Source organism: Bos taurus, chromosome 4, assembly GCF_002263795.3.
Source record: "Bos taurus isolate L1 Dominette 01449 registration number 42190680 breed Hereford chromosome 4, ARS-UCD2.0, whole genome shotgun sequence".
NCBI lineage: Eukaryota > Metazoa > Chordata > Mammalia > Artiodactyla > Bovidae > Bos > Bos taurus.
Window position 1 is genome coordinate 74335457 of NC_037331.1, and position 8076 is coordinate 74343532.

An 8076-nucleotide genomic window follows, 5' to 3' on the forward strand; every position below is an offset into this window, starting at 1 on the left:
GACTCTATGGACATAGCCCACCAGGCTCCTCTGTCTATGGGATTCTCCAGGCAAGAATACTGGAGTTGGCTGCAATGCCCTTCTCCAGGGGATCTTCCTGTCCTAGGGATCGACTCACGTCTCTTACATCTCCTGCTCTGGCAGGCGAGTTCTTTACCACTAATGCCACCTGGGAAGACCAATTTATACCATACTCTCCCCTGAAGAATCAAAATTGGTGAAAACACATATCGCTAGAAGCAGAGCTGAACAGAGGCTAAAGTCTATTGATTGAAAATCTATTTAAGAAACAGGGGAGGGAAAAAAAAAAAAGAAACAGGGGAGGTGACGTCAAGATGGCAACCCAGATCATTTCCAACCTCAGTTCCCCTCACCAAGAAGACCAGCAACCAATTATGCACGGACTAGACACCATCATGAGAATCCCAGAACCTGAGGGTGAGCTTGAAGAATCTCCCTGAGTGACAGAAGGACCATACAAGCAGGAAAGAAGCACAGCTTTACCTTGGCTGCCAACCTCCCCTAGCTTGGCACAGCATCATGCCAAGAAGCCCACTGGCCCTGTGGCCTCTCCAGGGGAAAGAGAGAGCACAGGTGGGTATCTAGCTGCCCCAGCCTTATGGAACACTTCTCAGGAAGCCCACTTGGGTCTCGCCTCACAAGGATCATGGGGACAATCTACAGAGTTAGACCAGTGGGGACCAGATAGAGACAGAGAAGCAGAGGAGGGCTTACAGCAATCAGTACTCAGATCTCGGAGGATTACGTTCCTCCATCAGCTGTCCCTGGGCAGAGACCCAGCCAGCAACTGTGCCCATTCACAGAGCTTAACCATTTACCTTATTTGGCCAGGGAGCTAGGTTGGCAATTCTGCTTGACTTGGATCCCCAGCCAAGAGGCTACACCTGTCATGAATGAAGCCTGTTCTACAGCCCTGCTCAGGTAGGGAAGCAAATTTCCAGTTTCTCCCCAATGGCTGAGCCTAGCTTCCAGTCCCACCTGACCATGAAGCCTAGCCAGAGACCCTGGACAGCCACAAAGCAGCCCATCCTGCAGTCCCACTCAGACAGGAAACCAAGCCAGCAGCTCTGTCCAGTCGTTGGGCATAGCCTCTGGCCCCACAGAACCAGGGAGCCTGAACAGTGATACTGGGCAGCCCCAGAGCCCAGCCCACTACATCACCCAGCAGTGGAGCCCAGCCTAGGGACTAACACAGCTGCTGACAGAGCCGGAGCTTCACCGGAAGGGAGCACAGCCATGACCCCACCCCCGTCACAGAGCACAGCCTGTGGGCCCACTTGAACACAGCTTCCCTGGGGGCTCAGATGGTAAAGAATCTGCCTGCAATGCAGGAGACCCAGGTTCAATCCCTGGGTTGGGAAGATCTCCTAGAGAAAGGAATGGCAACCACTCCAGTATTCTTTCCTGGAGAATCTCATGGACAGAGGAATCTGGCTGGCTACAGTCCATGAGGTTGCAGAGTCGGACATGACTGAGCTACTAAACACACACCACTTGACCAGAAAGTCTAGACAGCAACACAGCCCAGCTGGCCAGTCTCCAGCCTCACTCAGTTATAGGAAACAGCTTTGGGTGATCAAGGTGTCAGGTTTTACAGTGTTAAATCATTATGATTTGAGAATGTTTTATAACTAATTATTCTTTATTAGGATAAAGAATAACTTACCTAGAACCTATTACTCTGAAGTGGAGAGTTTTATGACAAAAAAATAACCAAAGAATCCTAAAATATCTGAGATTGACATGGGGTTCAAGTAAACAAACATGAGAGTTTGGAAGGCTAGAGACACCTGTAATGCCAGGCAAAATACTTGATACAACTGCTGTCCGTGATAACTTGAAAGACAGGCCGCTGCCTATGCATCTGTAGCTTTAAAATAAGTGGTTGGAAAGTGTTCTGTATTGTCTCCTATTGCCAGCCTTCAGCAAGGTATTATGTGGAAAAGATGAGCTCAGGCAAAAATTTGTCTGGTTTCCAAGCAATTACAGAAGGGAATAAACAAATTCAAATGCTTCACGAGGTTAGAAAATCTGTTTCTCCTTTCCCCAAATATGAAGAGAAAGTGAAAGTCACTCAGCCGTGTCTGACTCTTTAGTCCATGGAATTCTCTAGGCCAGAATACTGGAGTGGGTAGCCTTTCCCTTTTCCAGGGGATATCCCCAACCTAGGGATCAAACCTAGGTCTCCCGCATTGCAGGCGGATTCTTTACCAGCTGAGCCACAAGAGAAGCCCAAATATAAGGAGAGAAGGTGTTTAGACACCTTAAGCAACAAAATCCAATAAGACTTCTCAGCTAGGCAAAGTAACTCAGCCTTGCAACAGACATCAAAATAAGGGTGCCACCTTCCCAGCCAAACCCTGACTTACGGCATCCAGTCTTCAGTTGAGAGACACAATAGTGAAGACAGGGAAAGCTTATGAATTACATATAGGCGAAATCTATCTGCATGGTAACCAGCATATGGAACTTATCAAAAGTGAATAGATTGAAAACTGTCAGAATTTTGGTGGAACTACCAAAGAAATCAGGAGGATGGTTTAAAGATGCCTCTTTTGGAAAAGTTTTAACACAACCCTTCAGGAAGGAAGGGACAACGGAAGCTACACACACTCCCAGAAAAGGCATTCTCACTAAAGTCTGTGTCTGATGTGAGTACAAAGGGTAATGGATGAGAAAGAACTTCCCAAAAGGAAAGCCAGGGTCTGTGCAGAGCAGTGATCAAGGAAATTCCTCTCTGAAAGCAGAATCAGGGCCAAGGAAAAGAATTTCTTCCACCTCAGGTTAGAAAGCCTTAAGAACACTTTTTTAATAGAATTTCAGAATCTATGAACCAGAGATTGCCATGTCGCCCATCCCTTTCTTTTCCCAGTAGAGTTTTCTTTGTGTTTATCCTGTGCCTGCTCCACCATCCTAAGTGGGTAGGGAAAGATAACTTTCCTTCCCTGTTCATATGTCTATAGCTTAGAAGATGTCACTTCCAGCCCTCAGAAAGGGACTGCATCCCACCCAGAAATCTCAAACGTGGAACTGGATGCAGCAATCAGATAGGCTGTCTGTCTTGGATGATGTGTTCTACACATGGGAGGAATATGAGACAGTCCTAAGTACCAACAGAACAAGCAACCATAAAATTTTCTTGAGTGTTCACAAAACCTTTCCAGGCACAAGCTAGATTACATTTTCCCAACTTGCCTTCCATTTAGGTGTGATGGTCTATAACAGAGTTTGACCAATAAAATATGAATGTAATGATATGTCTCAGCTCTAGGTTTGGCCCATTAAAATCCCCCAAGGTGACCCTCCCTGTCTTTTTCTCTCTGCATGGCAGATTCAGAGATCCCAATAAGAGGATTCCAAAACCCTCGGGAACAGTACAGTCATAAGATCACACAAACAACAAGAAGTCTAAGTCCTCATAGAACCATGAAAGGAAAACCAAGAAAACAGCCAGGAGGCGACCATCAGCAAAGAGTGGAGAAAGTTTTCTAGAACCAAAGGACAATTCATTCTTAGTTTCTTCCACAACTTCCATGTTTCATTCAATAAATATGTACTTTTGTCATTGGAAGCCACAAGAGACATAATGTTTCAAAATAACATTATCATAGTTCCGATTGTTATCTTCATCCATATTGATATGCATATATGAGAATGGGAGGAAAGGGATAATTTTTATCTTTATGGGACAATCGCTTTTAAAATATTGAGAGTCCCTTGGACTGCAAGGAGATCCAACCAGTCCATCCTAAGGGAAATCAGTCCTGAATATTTATTGGAAGGACTGATGCTGAAGCTGAAACTCCAATACTTTGGCCACCTGGTGGGAAGAACTGACTCATTTGAAAAGACCCTGATAAAGATTGAAGGCAGGAGGAGAAGGGGATGACAGAGGATGAGATGGTTGGATGGCATCACCAACTCAATGGACATGAGTTTGAGAAAACTCCAGGAGTTGGCAATGGACAGGGAGGCCTGACGTGCTGCAGCCCATGGGGTTGCAAAGAGTCAGACATGACTGAGCAACTGAACTGAACTGAATATTTATTTGAATATGCTCATTACCAGCATTAAAAATGAACCAAGAAACTGGTAGACTCTCTCTGTGTCTGGGACTAAAGGAAAATATCCTTCCATTTTCGCAGCCTCTAAAAGTTTAGAAACAATCCAATGGACTACTTTCTACTTTTCTTTTGTCCAGTAGCCATGTGTATAAAAGATAGATGCAATCCTACAAAAATAAGACTTTTTTCTAGGGAAAGCTCAGAAAGCATAACTCTATTCAAAATATATTAGCCCATAAAATCAACTTACTACTATTCATATTTAGGAGCTTACTGAGAAATAAGTCTCTATAAGGTTATATAAAAAGTAAAGATAATAAAAAAAAAAGTAAAGATAATAGAAAGCATTTTGAAGAGGTCACACACAAAAAGAACCATAGTTCTCTCGTAATGGGGAAAAAATCCCATTACAGGTAGCCTTTCTAGGAAGAAATGTATTGAATGCACCATAAACTTGAGAATACTGTGCCAAGGAGAACTAAGAGTCCATGTAAGTTGTCCTTTTGATTTAAAGTTATAATCCCTTGCCCTCCCTCAATTCCATATTGTATTTCAGCAACTCAAGGCTCTAAAGTGAGTTCATATAACACAGACAAGTACTATCTTAGTCTCATGCTTGCAAATACCCTGATTAACCTAAAGCAATGTGATTAGTGGGAAAACGACACCAGAATCAAAGTCAGGAGTCCTGGATTCCTGTCCTGGAGCTGCCACTAGCCAACTTTGAATAAGCCCTACAACTCATTTTTCTTTCCTGTAACATGGTTAAATTAGATAATCTCTAAGTCTCATGCCAGAAATTCTATGGCTCTCTGGCTGGTGGAAACCAGGATTGAAGAACTAACAGATTGTTCCGTCTCTGTTTGCAACTAAAAGACCCCCCTACTCTACCACTCAGTCCTGCAGTAAATCTGGTCTTCCTTCCTTTTCGTTGTCCTTTCTCTTCTTCTGCCAGGTCCCTGCCTTCATTCAACACTACCGTCCATTATTCTCCAACAATAAGGGTAATGTCCACTGCACCAAATACTTGACATTCATTATCTCACTTAATCCTGACAACTGCCTCATGAAAGAGGTAAAACTATTTTCTCATTTTACAGATCATGAGCCTGAGACTTAGGAAGGTAGTCTTTGCTTCCCTCTACCTATGACTGTTATATTCTAGGGTGTATGACGGAACAATCATTAAACACACTGAATGGAGTCCTTGGCCATGGTGACGAGAGTAGAAGGAACAAATGAACAACCTCACAAAGTCTTGGCTCACAACCGCTGTGCAGGGTGAAGCCCATCCCTTACGTGACGCCTGAGGTTACAGTGGGGCTGTAAAAGTTGCTTTGGGAAGGGAGTGATCCCTCAAGCTGCTTTACTCCAGTAACTTTCCCAGATCTCAGCGGCACTTTAGCTGCATCGGGAGTTTAGATGTGATATATCCACCATGAACAAGGACAAGATCTTCACACTCATGAAATCTAATCACAACGGGTCAGGAACCAGAGACAAACATGTTGGTCACAGGGTCTTTCTTCCCCTTATACTTAATTCACTTTACTCTCATTTCTCTATGAGTGTATTTTACTTACAAAGATGCTGTGAAAGCTAAACTATGAGAAGCATTCGATTGTGACTATAAAGAGTGAAAAGGTTTTGGGTCCTTGAGCAGGTTATCCTTCCTAAGCCCCAATTTCCTCATGTGTAAAATTATAAAAGTACCTATTTTCAAGGGTTTTTATAAGGATTGAATAAGATAATTTATACCACCTCACACTGGGTAGAATGGCTATTATCAAAAAATGAAAAATAATTGTTGGTGAGGATGTGGAGAAAAGGGGGAGTCCCAGTAAACGGTTGGTGGAAATATAAATAGGTGGAACTACTATGGGAAAAAGTATGGAGGTTCCTCATAACAAATTTATAATAAAACTACTATATAATCCAGCAATTCCACTTCTAGGTATTTATCTGAAGAAAATGAAAACACTAATTTGGAAGATATATGCACCCCCATCTTCACTGTGGCATTGTTTACAACAGCAAAGATACAGAAACAACCCATGTCGACCGATAGAAGAATGGATAAAGAAAATCTGAAATATATGTGTGTGTGTGCATGTGTATAAGTGGAATATTACTCAGCCATAAAAAAGAATGAAACCTTGTCATTTGTGACATGGATTACCTTGAGGGCATTATGCTAAATGAAACCAGTCAGACTGACAAAGACAAATACTAAATGATTGCCTTTACATGTGGAATCTAAAAAAAAAAAAAGCCCACAAAATAAAAAAACAAGCTAGTAGATACAGAAGTTGGATTGATGGTTGCCAGAGGTGGGTAGATAGGAAGTATCTGATATGAGTGAAGGGGGCTAAAAGAAAAAACAAAAAAACTTCCAGTTATGAAATACATAAGCCATGGGAATATAATGTATAACATGGTGACTATAGTTAAAAGATGCTTACTCCTTGTAAGGAAAGTTATGACCAACCTAGACAGCATATTCAAAAGCAGAGACATTACTTTGCCAACAAAGGTCCGTCTAGTCAGGCTATGGTTTTTCCAGTGGTCATATATGGATGTGAGAGTTGGACTGTGAAGAAAGCTGAGTGCCGAAGAATTGATGCTTTTGAACTGTGGTGTTGGAGAAGACTCTTGAGAGTCCCTTGGACTGCAAGGAGATCCAACCAGTCCATTCTGAAGGAGATCAGCCCTCGGATTTCTTTGGAAGGATTGATGCTAAAGCTGAAACTCCAGTACTTTGGCCACCTCATGCCAAGAGTTGACTCATTGGAAAAGACTCTGATGCTGGGAGGGATTGGGGGCAGGAGGAGAAGGGGACGACAGAGGATGAGATGGCTGGATGGCATCACTGACTTGATGGACGTGAGTCTGGGTGAACTCCGGGAGATGGTGATGGACAGGGAGGCCTGGTGTGCTGCGATTCAGGGGGTCGCAAAGAGTCGGACACGACTGAGCGACTGAACTGAACTGAACTGATAGTTTAAAATATTGTATTGTATATTTGAGGGCTTCTCTGGTAGCTCAGACAGTAAAGAATCTGCCTGCAATGCAGGAGACTTGGGTTCTATCCCTGGGTTGAGAAGATTCCCTGGAGAAGGGAATGGCTACCCATTCCAGTATTCTTGTCTGGGAAATTCTATGGACAGAGGAGCCTGGAGAACTACAGTCCGTGGGGTCACAGAGAGTCAGACATGACTGAGGAACTTACACTCTATTGTATTTAAAAGCTGCTAGAGAGTAGATTTTAAAAGTTCTTATCACAAGAAAAAGTTCATAACCATACTTGGTGACAAATGTTAACTAGACTTGTGATCATTTTTCAATATATACAAATATCAAATAATTATGTTGTACACCTAAAACTAATATAATGTTTTATGACAATTATAGCTCAAGAAAGAAAAGACAATTTATGCGAAATGCTTGAAACTGTAAACAGTAAATTTTAGATACAAATGTAAATATAGATTAAAACAAATATTATATAAGGATACAAGGACATATATATACACATAAGTAAATGCATATATGATAGAAGATAGAAAGATGAACACATACAAAAGTGAGTCTGTACCTACAAAATCTTTCCAGTGAGTTTGAGAAAGTCCTTAAAACAGCAGCGCCAGAGGCTCCTGAGGTAAGTTCATTTTTATTGCACAGGGCTCTGGCGCCACCTTGTGGCCACATAGCATAGCAGCCCAGCACTGACCAACCACAGAAGCTACGAAGGCTGACCTCTCCAAAGTATTTCCTTAAATACTGAAAAGATGAATAGCTTCCTTGATTGGAAGAACTCTATCTTGTTTCAGATGCAAACAGTGCATAAAGCTCACTCTATCATCCACAAACCCACGTGCGTGTTTTTTATTGAATTATCCCAACTAAACTTATTCTCCCTGTGCAGCTCAAGTTATGCCCTTAAGAATTCTGCACCTGTCAATCAATTGAGAGAGAGGCATGATACACAACT

The 8076-nt window shown here is 42.5% G+C and overlaps 1 long non-coding RNA gene across 1 annotated transcript; it reads left to right on the forward strand.

Moving 5' to 3' along the window:
- The first annotated feature begins 256 nt into the window (after positions 1–256).
- On the forward strand, positions 257–3578 carry LOC112446401 (uncharacterized). Its single transcript, XR_003034385.2, has 2 exons — positions 257–594; positions 3353–3578. It is a non-coding gene; the product is annotated as an uncharacterized lncRNA (long non-coding RNA).
- Positions 3579–8076: the final 4498 nt, after the last annotated feature.